Source organism: Pyxicephalus adspersus, chromosome 4 (assembly GCF_032062135.1).
Source record: "Pyxicephalus adspersus chromosome 4, UCB_Pads_2.0, whole genome shotgun sequence".
In the NCBI taxonomy this organism is placed as follows: Eukaryota; Metazoa; Chordata; class Amphibia; order Anura; family Pyxicephalidae; genus Pyxicephalus; species Pyxicephalus adspersus.
In genome coordinates, this window is record NC_092861.1 from 87,815,313 (window position 1) to 87,827,712 (window position 12,400).

Sequence of the window (12,400 nt, forward strand, 5' to 3'; positions counted from 1 at the left end):
AATTATAAGAACTTGAAGTCTGTTTCAGATATATATATATATATATATATATATATATATATTAAACATTGTATACAGAAAGTATTCTAGTGTGTGATAATGTTTAAACCAATGTTTTTAAGGTACAGGTTTTGCTTCCTGTTTTGCAGAGCCACAAAGAATATGTACTTTACTACTCTTTCTCACAATTTAAATCGTTGAGTCAGAAACTCTTGAAGGATATGTATTCTTGTATGTCTGATATTTTTTTTCAGTAGTTGTTAAGTAGAGAGAGGGGTAGCAGACAGATTGCAGTGGAATTTAAGGTTTCTTAAATTATGGCTAATCTACAAATATCTGCAAATTCCAACTTTGCTTACATTTCATATAATATTATAATATTAAAATACTCCCTTTTGATCCTGCCATTGCCATGAAAACTATGTTCTGGTGCTGTCCCAACACCGCTTATATTGAAACTGATACTTCCCTAGTGTCGTTGGCAATTAGAAGCGTCTTCCTTCTAATTCCAATGAAAAATTACTGAACAGATTAGAATCTGTTTCAGGGGTGCATGCATTGTTATTTAGAAACCTACACAGTGTGCCAGTATTTATTTTTTTAGTATGACATTATCATTGCTGCTTACAACTAGTTTAAATAGTTTAGTGAAAACTATACTCCCCCTGCCTTCTGGTAACAATTTCCTTATCACAGACATTCAACCACCACAGCAACACACCCCCACATATGTTTGTCTTTTGTATACAAAATTCAGAAAAGGGGAAAAAACGCAGACAGAGATTCCTTAAGTATTGTTTAGAGATACCAGAAAATAAGGCCCCCAGACGTGCGTGTTGCAAATTGTTGCTGTTAGCCTCTCCCAGCTGAATCCCTCTTCAATATTGTTTGGTTTAACCCTGCAGTTGTGTCAGCCATAGTTCAACCCTAACTTCAGTGTTGATGTACAAAGTTGAACAAAGTTGATGTATAAAAAGAAGCAACTGCAACCTTTTTCCACCACTTGCTGTTGAAGGTAGTTGCAGTTACCGTATTTTTCGGACCATAAGACGCACTTTTTTTCCCCCTAAAGTGGGGGGAAAATCAGGGTGCGTCTTATGGTCCTGAATGCCGATCGGCGCCGCCTTCATGGGCGGGCACAAGTGCCGCACGCTGGATCTCGGGAAATCAAATGAATTTTTTTTTTCTTGTTTTCCCGTGCGGAAAACCTGGTGCGTCTTATAGTCCGGAGCGTCTAATGGTCCGAAAAATACGGTAACTAACTAGAAGTCGCTTGCGGCTGCAGGGCAGCCAGAAGCAACATGTTGTGAACAGCTGCAATCCACCTCAAACTGCACAGAGTGGTTCCCAACCATTCCTATTCAGTTAAATAGAAGCTGCTGGGAGGACAGTTGAGCCTGCAGCAGACAGGGCCTAAATTAGCTTGACTTACAACAGAAATTTTGATGGCAGACTCAGCTTTGGAGTGTCCTACACGATACACACACAGACAAATTTACATATCAGATAGCCAACTTAGACATCAGATGCCTTAGCGGTATACTATACTATGATCTTTTTGAGTGTGCAAGAGGAGAGATGTAGGGCACAGTATGTATTGCAGAGATATTGGGTAACGTATGGAAAAAAAGGCGCTGTGCGTTTAAGCGATGTATGAGGTACTGTGTGTATTGCAGAGGTTTGACGTAGTGCTTGTAATACAGAGGTGTCAGACACTACATGAGCTGTAGAGAACACCTGTGAATGACATGGAGCTATACACATAAAAAAAGGGGATGAAACATTATGGTTAATAAAGAACTGAGAAGCATTTGACCTGATTTATTAAAGCTTTGCAGGAATGGAGAAGATAGATTATCATGGGAGAACCTGCGTGAGCCAACAAACCTGGAACACATTACTTATAATCATGTATTATTAGTTGGCAAATATTTTCCGTCCTGGACCAGATTTACTCTTGGTTTGCTGGACCATCCAGGTTTTCCCTCTATCTCCTCCAGTCTTAGAGAACTTTATTAACCTCCCTATCGGTTCATTTCTTTCCTGTTTTATGTCTAAAAGCGGTACATTGTTTTTCATGAAAATTTATTTTACAGTATAATAAAATAGTATGAGTATAATAATGTTTGAAACACAATATCATGTAAAAATAATAAAATGAATATGAATAAATGAATTAAAAAATCTATATATTTAAAAAAAAAAACTTTTTTTAATTTTTTCTTAAAAAATACATGTTATACTCATACTAATATATATAACGTAAAATAAATGTTCTTGAAAACAATTTACTGCTTTTACACATATAAAACCAATGTATTGCATTCAATACAGTTATTTTGTATTGAATGCAAAACAAATGGATTTTGAATTTCCCGCCGCCAACGTACACGCACCGACGTCACCAGGAACTCCCCCGGTGGCTCATCGGATGCAGAAGCCGGCCGGAAGATGAGAGAAGAAGACGGAGATCGCGGCGATGGACGACGCGGGGCTCCGGCGGATCAGGTAAGCACTGTATTTACTATTACCTCCCATAGGTTTACCTACCCCGAGTGTGACTCGGGGTTACCGCTTTTAGCAACTTTTTTCTACCCCAAGTCACACTCGGGGTTACCGCTAGAGAGGTTAATCAGATGTGTTGTGTGTAATAGAAATAAATGTAGCATGGCTTGAAATATAAAGGTATAAAGCACGGAGTGTAAAAAATCAGACAAAGCTCTGTGTTAACCGAGAATGATAAAAAAAACTATTTGTAAAATAAAAGGTTATATAGATAGGAGATATACAGTAAGACACTGTGTTCAATCTATATTTGAACTAGTATATGTACTACTAATATGAGGCACTGCCTACACTTTGTACTGTAAGTAGAAGAAACTTATTGTCATAATAAGGTATGAGGCACTGCAAGAAATTATTTTTTTTAGCACTGTGAGGTATGAAGCATTGTTTGCAACCGAGATTCACAAGGAAAACCACATAAGCATGCCACTTGACCAGTGACAGCTCTCATCATATGGTGATGCATAAACATACTGGAATGTAGCATTCAGTGAGTTATAAACATATGAAGTATGTAGTGGAAAACCTGAGTTCAAGGTAAAGTGTCTTTTGTCAGTTATTTCCTTTCTATACTACAGTTTATTTTACAGCTTCCCTCCCTTCCCTTTGCAAAAAATTTGCAAATATATTCGTAAATCTGTTAAACTAGTCTTTTGATTTGGTCAACAAATACCATAGCTGGATCAATTACTTCTCATGTCTTCACTGCAGGTAAATTAAAAAAAAAAAGTGGTCCATAGGGATGAGCAAGCAAGAATATTAGGTTCGATCTCGCGGCGAATCGTGACGTTTTCGTTTACCAAACATTTAGGCGAGAACGGCCTTGTGATTTGCCATGAAGTCGTGTTCTCGCCAAACAAACGAGAGGAAATGCAGGGGGCAGGAACAGTCACTATTTCCGGCGAAAATGGCGCGGCTGGGAGCGAATCATTTGATCCCGGGATGCACAGCAAGGCCCAGCAGCCCAATCAGGGAAGATCTGAGCACAGGCATATATACAGGGAATGAGGAAGGGGTTAGTCACTCCATCTTGTGTTCTGTGTCAGAGAAAGAAGCAGGGAGAGAAGTACACTGTGACAGGGAAAGGTTAGGAGCCTTCTGTATATTTAGAAATATACAGATTGTGCAGTTTTTCTTGCTACCTCTTGCTACTTATCCAAAAAGTCAAAAACATTTCTGTGCTACTCTACAAGAAAAGAGATGTTTCAGTCTAATCTATCACAAAAGCCATGGCGTGGGGCGTGAAGGCGTGGCGTTGGGCGACCTGCTGCATCTGGCAAGGGGGCATACTCCCCCGGAGTCTGCCACTGTAGGACAGCACGAGACAGGAGCATAAGTTGTCAAAGAGGTCTGAGATGTGTGCCGAGCACCAGTACACTAGTGGAATTATTGAGAGAGTGGACTACAATCATACAGCCACGTAAAGTGGACAGTATTTTGAACTGGGTCTCAAGTGCAGCAGGCTCTTCTCCTGCAGCAGCAGCAACAACCAGCAGAGCCGTGACAGGAGCAAAGACAGGAGTTAGCATGGCTAATGTGCCTGTACATCCCGATGACTCTCCCTTGTTGTTTGACGAACATCCTGAGGATCTGTCATTGCAAATTTCAGAGCAGGAGGCAGACTTTGAGACCCTTGGAGAGTGTGGTCAGCCCGCGTTAGCAGCATCAAAAAGCAGGATGATTACTGGTTGGCCACCCTTCTGGATCACCACTACAAATCCAAAATGTCACAGTTTCCACCCAACCCAGCGCAAGAGAATGAAAAGGTGAGCCACCTGAGCAGAATACTATGCGTCCGGCTGTGTGAAGAGTTCTGCGCACCACATTCCCCACAGGGATATCAGGCGGACACCGCCTCCACCGTATCCACCTGTAGTGGCAGCAGCAGCATCAGCACTAGTGCCAGCAGGCTGCACACGTCCAAAATATAGGCCAAGGCAGAGGAGATTTTCTGGATGCCTGGCGAAACCTAATGTGGCCACCTCAAACAAGTGAAGTGCAGGGGCATAACCATTTAGAACGGATGAAGCGCATGGTGCACGATTACATCTCTTTTCTGGCTGGTGGTGGTGTTGATGACAGCAGTTACGAGGAGGATGCCTGTCCTGACAGTAGTGACGCCATTCATTTTTGGGTCCACTGACTTGAAATCTGCCCACAGTTTGCACGGTATGCCATCAAGCTTCTTTCATGCCAGCATCCAGTGTTCTGTCCGAAAGAACCTTCAGTGCCGCTGGCGGAGTGGTCACGGATAACTGATTACGATTGTCGCCGGAAAATGTCAATCGCCTCACCTTTTTGAAAATGAACGAAAGGTGGGTTACTAACCACTATCATATCCCTACTGCAGATGTCACTGATTGACTGACACAAGGACTCACTGGCCAACCAAGATGCCTCTGTGAACCCACACTGCTCCTGTGCTGAGTCAGTGGCTGCCTATCACCAAACACCCTGCCAGCCTGCCTGTCACTGAGCCTGCCTCGGTTGAATCATTCCGCTAGTTATCGCAATGTCCAGGGGTAGCATTCATTGCCAGTGTCAGCCTGCCCAGTACCCAGCTCTAGATGCCAGTTACTAATGCCGTCCTTGCTCTGTCTCAGTGCCCACCGGCTCCTCCTCATGCTGGTACTGCTGCTGCCTGCCCAGTACCCAGCTCTAGATGCCAGTTACTATAGCCGTCCTTGCTCCATCTCAGGGCCCACCCCCTCCTCTTCCTGCTGTTACTGCTGCTGCCTGCTAAGTTTTCAGCTCTAGATGCCAGTTAACAATGCCATCCACACTCCTTCCCAGGGCCCACCGCTTACTCCTCCTGCTGTTGCTGCTGCCACCTTCCCAGTACCCAGCTCTAGATGCCAGTTACCAATGCCGTCCATGCTCCGTCTCAATTCCCGTATTTTACATTGACTTGCTATTGCCTCATGACTCATTGTTCTCATCTCTGCCCCTGTACTTCCTGAATTTTCTAATATCCTGGTGGGCTTTCTAAGGCCACTATCAGGGGCAGGAAATACCTGTACAACTTTATTTGCGTTTAACAAAGTTACAGCTAGCAGATAGAAAAAGGCAGTCCCCTACACACCATGTCTAAAATAGCTACAGCTTTTACACTGTCCATATAGGTGATGGCCTCAACCTCCTGTTGATGCTGCCGCCTGCCCAGTACCCAGCTCTAGATGCCAGTTAACAATGCCGTCCACACTCCGTCTCAGGGCCCACCGCCTACTCCTCCTGCTGTTACTGCTGCCGTCTGTCCAGTACCCAGCTTTAGATGCCAGTTAACAATGCCGTCCACACTCCATGTCAGGGCCCACCACCTCCTCCTCATGCTGTTACTGCTGCTGCCTGCCCAGTACTCAGCTCTAGATGCCAGTTACTAATGCCGTTTTTGCTCTCTCTCCGGGCCCACCCCCTACTCCTCCTGCTGTTACTACTGCTGCCTGCCCAGTACCCAGCTCTAGATGCCAGTCACCATTGCCATCCACACTCCGTCTCAGGGCCCACTGCCTACTCCTCCTGCTGTTACTGCTGCTGCCTGCCCAGTACCCAGTTCTAGATGCCAGTTAACAATGCCGTCCACACTCCGTGTCAGGGCCCACCGCCTCCTCCTCATGCTGTTACTGCTGCTGCCTGCCCAGTACTCAGCTCTAGATGCCAGTTACTAATGCTGTCTTTGCTCTCTCTCAGGGCCAACCCCCTACTCCTCCTGCTGTTACTACTGTTGCCTGCCCAGTACCCAGCTCTGGATGCAAGTCGCCATTGCCATAGACACTCCATCTCAGGGCCCACTGCCTACTCCTCCTGCTGTTGCTGCTGCCGTCTGCCCAGTAACCAGCTCTAGATGCCAGTTACCAATACCATCCACACTCTGTCTCAGGGCCCATCGCCTCCTCCTGCTGTTGCTGCTACCACCTGTCAGTACTCCATTTACTAAAATTGTACACTTCTGGGTGGCATTGACGAAGCACTACACCCAGCTCTCCATGACCCTTACCAATGCAGTCTCCCTGGCGACACCTGACCAGAGGCCATACATTGCAAATGCTCTCGCTGACCCACGCTCCGTCTCTGGTCCTCCATCCTTTTCCCTAATGTCACCGCACTACTTGTCCACAACTTTATGGGTCATGGAGGTCATAATGCCAGCTAGCAATTAATATTATTAATAAACAGGGTTTATATAGCATTAAGATATTATGCAGCTATGTAAATTCAATAGGGGTGGGTACATTAAATAGCAACGCGTTTTTTTGCTGTTGTGACGGCAGAATCTGTTGCTAGTTCACGCTTTCTCAATGTCTTAATGTTTATGCTGCCTTCTGGACGCTGTCAATCACGCAAAAATCCTATATGCCTGCTGTGACTTTGCCTGCCATTTTCTTGAAAACCACAAGGTCTTTTGGAACTTTTGTATTTTTTCCTTGTTGCCACTATTCTCCTTCACTTACCTAGCAAATTTGGTGACTCTAACATGTTTAGTGTCTTTGCTATTAATGTTTAAAGTCGTCCTATTGACTCGTCGTCCTATTGATGGAATTCGCTAAATCGATTCGCTGAAATTTCGCGAACCCACTGGAAGAAATTGTCGTGAGACTGCCAGAGGCCTTCTCGCTCATCCCTAGTAGTCAACTCTTTGCTGAGCCCTCTGATTTGTGGAAATTGCAAGAAAAGAATATATAAATTTTCAAACATGCACATTATATTTTATGTGTTATTTCATCTAGTTCTGATTGTCCTTTATTGTGTGAAGGTATAAAGTGGTTGAAAGGAAAGAAAAGTGAGCAGTAATGACACTGAATTTACAAAATTCTGTATGTTGTCAGCCCACAAAATTGCTAAAACTAGGGAAATCAGCATGTATTGCAGATATGCACTGCATTTTTTAATCTTAATATAAGCTTTAACTGAATGCACTCTTTTTTTGTGGGCTGACATTCAGTAACATGGATAGTGGAGAATCAGTCCCAGCCACTGACAACACGTCGACCAGGAAGATTCTTCACCAGAGAATTTTTGGGAAATGTCAGATTCACTGCTTTATCAATAAAATCCTTAGTATTACTCTTCTGCAATCCAAGCATAGCAAGACTCTGGGGGGAGGGCATGCTGTAGGATTGAATTATTCTTTCTTTACACATTTGCACTGGCAGGGAACATGGACATAGGATATAGCAGAGTGAGAAGATATATGGACCTATTGGACTGGTGCTGCTACTTCAGGTCCAGTAAATGGCTGAGAGCAAGGAGGTTACCAGGTCGTATTGCCTACCTACAGAAAAACTCATGTCAAAAACATGGCTGTGCTGGCTAACACAGCTGTATATGTCAGGATTGGTACAAATACATATCCAATATCAGATTAAACAAATTCTTTTATATACCAGTCTTTTTTTAATGCAAATAAAACTAATCTATACAAAAATGTAATTTCTTTAAATATGGGCTTTTCTGTACTGTTCATTTGGCAGCTTTTATCTTAGATGAAAATGTTACATATATTTTGTCTTTCCACATATTTCCAAAGAATTTGGATGCAAACCACAGCGCTAGCACACAAAGAAGCATTCTGCATATCTCAGAGTGCACAGTGCCATTGTATCTCAACATAATGTGGTATTCAGTTGGGCCTACAGTCTATATTTCACAAAAGTTATCTGTTATTTCGTTGCAGAGTGCACTGCTTCTCAGGGGCTGTATTGCTAGCTAATTGTTTATTAACATTTTGATCTTTTCACATTAAACACTGTGTGTTACATTTCAGCACAGCTAGTAGTTATTAAGTAGTGGGCAAGAAGCCAGTAAGGCTTTTTATAGATAATATTGCATCTGGAGTTGGGATTTTTGATAGCACAATATAAAATTGCAGGAAAACATTTAATATTTTTTTAACATTCTTTATGTAAAGAAATAGAAATAACATCAACAACAAACTGCAAAGCAAGCAAGTTCCAGGTGAACAAAACAGTGTACTATACCCCTAATATACACCTGGATCCATCACTTCTTTATGGATAATATGGATAATATGGATAATTTGACATTACTAGAATGGACACTGAGTATTTGGATAACCTATATCGACTGCAGTCTCTCAAACCTTCTCATTGTGAGTAATGTTTTTGGAATGTTTTCAGTTTCTTTCCATTACAACTTTTATTCAGTGTAGTTGAGGGGGAGGTAGCGCAGTAGAAAAGAATGTTCAGTAGAACAAAAGAATAAAAAGGGCATAGAGAGAGAGAAAAAGTAGGAAAAGTCACTGAATTTAGCTCCAACTAGAGCAACTGAAAGGAATATCAAAAAATCTTTAAGGAAAGTTTAGGTGCCATCTATAGTGTCAGTCTAAAACATTCACATCCCATAAAGTTTGGTCCTCATACCTTTAAAGCTAGAGCTAGGATCATCCATATGCGTAATATCATTAGCCATGCAAAACGACAACTGAATGGGGGAACAGGAATCCTCCAATACAGAGAGAGATACGATTCAGCAGTGTTACCAAGATGCTCGACTAGCTAGGTTTTATAACATTTTAAGACATGTATTATGGACTGACATAACACACGCTGTGTCTCCCAGTTCGTAGCAGTCTGGGCAGGGCCAAAAAGTTCGAAGCATTTTATCAACATCTCCAATATATATTGGTAACTGTGAAGACAATGTAATGCAAGTCTTCAGGTGTCCTACTCAAATGGGTCAAAATTTTGTAGAGAATATAAAAAGGAAAGTATTGTAGGACCCACACAAGTAATTCAAATGCCATTGAAACATGTAGAAAACAATGCCCATAGAGGGAGAACAATCAAGCCACCAGACAACTGGAAAGAATTCCATCAGAATACAGAAAAAGTATGTGAGAGAAAAGAACGTTTGGCAAAAAGAACCAGCTATTGTGAGGTTAGAAATGTTGCTCTGCAAAAATCATCTGTCATCTGTTCCTGGAAGGAAAGATGAGTTCCCCAGAATTGGAAATTATGAAGGTCACTGTGGGCATTAAGTTATGCCCTGGGAGTAGTCCCAGGGCATAACTCCCAGGGCAAATTTACTGCAAGCGCGTCAAGTAGGACCAATTGTAGGATGTGGGCTGATCACAGAGTGTATGTGTCACAGATCCCTGCAGGTCCAGGGGATCTGTGCTTCCTTCAGTGACACTCACCTTTCACTCCCCTGCTGCCAGCACCAGCTCTGCTAAGGCATCATCTCCTCAGTACACTTCCTGGTCCAGGTCATGTGACTCCCAGTCAGCCGCTCCACTACAACAAAGGCCTAGATTGTTTCGCAGACGTATTCCCCCCGCTGGTGGAGTTGTGAACACCACCAACCTCTACTCTCCTGGACTCCCTCTGGTGGTAGAGTAGGATGCAGCAGGTCACATGGCTCAATTCATCTAAGGCCCTGCCCTTAAAAGGAAGTGAAGGGCAACAGAAACTGCTTCCAGGTTCTTGTTGTTTGTTTCTCCTGCTCCAGATTCTTTGTGTACTGACCCCGGCTTGTTTCCTGAAAACGCCTATTCACTGCCTGCCCTGACCTTTTGGCTCATCTGACTACTCTCTTGAAATCCCTTTGGCCTACGTTTTGATCCAGTTTGTTAGCAGTTACCTGCCTCTGCGTGCACGGGGTCCACAACCTGGCAGTTGCCCGCGGCGCAGCACCCTCACCTCTACAGGCTCTGGTGAAGACTGGACAGCTGCTTAGACTCCGAGCCCTGTGCACGTACCCAGTTACCAAGCTGGTGACACAAAGGGTCCACTATCCTGCTGTGCAGCTACGGTGACAGTATGGGATCTTATAGCCATGGTGCGGAATCTCACTCAATAATTGTTCAACCACTACCCAGTGTTAATATTCAGAATGGCGACACCAGTCCACTACTCTAACAGTTTGCGAGGCAATATATTAGACCGACACATTTGGTATCCTCAACCCCCCACCCCTACCCCAATGTTTTAGGACAAAACAGCAGCTTTTAGTTCAATCAAGAACTTTTTTGGTGCCTTATGAAACAGAAAATGTGAGAGTTGAAAGTGTTGAAAAAATTACTAAAGGGGACTGTACAGGGTAATATTATCATTGGGATTGCCCTTCAACAAGCCGAGTGAATTCAACTGATAATCTTAGTAGTGATGTCCCTTACCTCCCAATTTGATTGTGATGTACAGATTTGTGAAGAATAGATAAATGAAGGGTGCCAAAATCATGTTTGGGCATGGTCAAAAAACATTATATTACTAACTGAGCATTCTGTGACTTCAGGGAGATCAACATAATGCAACCAAAATGGCTGATTCTGGTATGTGATTGGTAAGGTGGGGAGAAGAAAGAGTAATCCCTTAAAGAAGGATTCAGGAGTCACCAAGCAACTGATGACTAGGAGAGACTGTCTAGGGTAGCTCACATCACCATAACCAGGCCATGCCAAGGTATTGAGTCAAATGTAACTACATTACCACTTCAAATTTTAAAATAATATTTAAACCATTAACAGAAAGCAAAAAATAAAGGATTGTGGTGGATAATATTATATTTTTTGCATGGTGGTGGCCCAAAACCACAGGGGCAGTGGCCTGCAAGGTCTTTAGATTAACATAGAGTCTTTATTCTAGCATGTCAATTTATGAATGTGTGGCTGCTTGAAACCATCCATGGTATGCTTGAATCCCTAAAATAGCACTGTGTCACAAGCAAAAGACTATAGGCAACAATATTACCTTTAATGTTTTACAGTATTAGTTTTAGAGAGGCAAACCTCAAACAATCATTCAGTCAATAAATGCAGTGTAAAGCGTGAGACATTTTATTGCTGCCAGTTTGGAAATGATAGATACAATGTTGTTATGGTGCTACAAAACATACACCATTACATCAGCTACATTATGTCCCATGGTGGTTTTCAGTTCTCAAAATGTTTGCACGTGGGAAGTTACAACATGTTAATGTGTTTTCTTCAGAATATTCTCCTGAGACTTTTACAGCAAGGTGGCAAAAATAATTTGTTTTTCTAGACAAGATGCCTAGGATTACATTATTAGGACTGTTGTATTATTCTGAACTCTAACAATGCTTCTATTGCACATCTAGGTCTTTCTACATCTGCAATTTCTAAGACGACTCATCAGGAAATCCAATTAGTAATGAGAAAATAACTCCCTATAGAACATCTCTATCCTAGTTTTTGCACAAACCGACATTGGGCTGGATTCACACTATGGGCCTGATTTAATAAAGCTCTACAAGACTGGAGAAGATAGACCACCAGACTACCATGGGAGAACCTGGTGATCAAGAAAATCTGAAGTGAATTTGGTCAAGGATTGAAAACAATTGCCAACTAAGAGCAAATTATTTTAGGAAATCCTAAAGGGCTAGAGGGATCATCAGTAGGGATATTGGGCATCCCTGTGTTTCTCCATGCGTTGTAAGGGCAGAAAAATTGATTACACTGGTCAACAAACATTTTCTTGCCAAAGAGAATAAAGTCATTTTAGGGTATGTTTGATGCACAGATTCCAAATTTGGTATTGGTTTTGCTAGATTGGCTGTAGTTTTTTAAAGAATTACCTCAATAACCTCATAGAAAACTAATGAAACATGAAAAGTAAGCAAAATTAAACTAGATATGCCTACGTATACAAAATTAAATTTTTGAAATACTTAATGACAATATTTTATGTTCAGCATATTTACAGAACTAATCACAAAGAAGTCATTAAAAAACTTAGTATGATTTCCTTTTATGCTGATGATCAGGACAATCACATTAAAGGTTCCAGCAGTAGTCTGCCATCATGTGTCTATCCCATCTGCCCTGATACCTTTCATCCATCACCTTTATATCTTG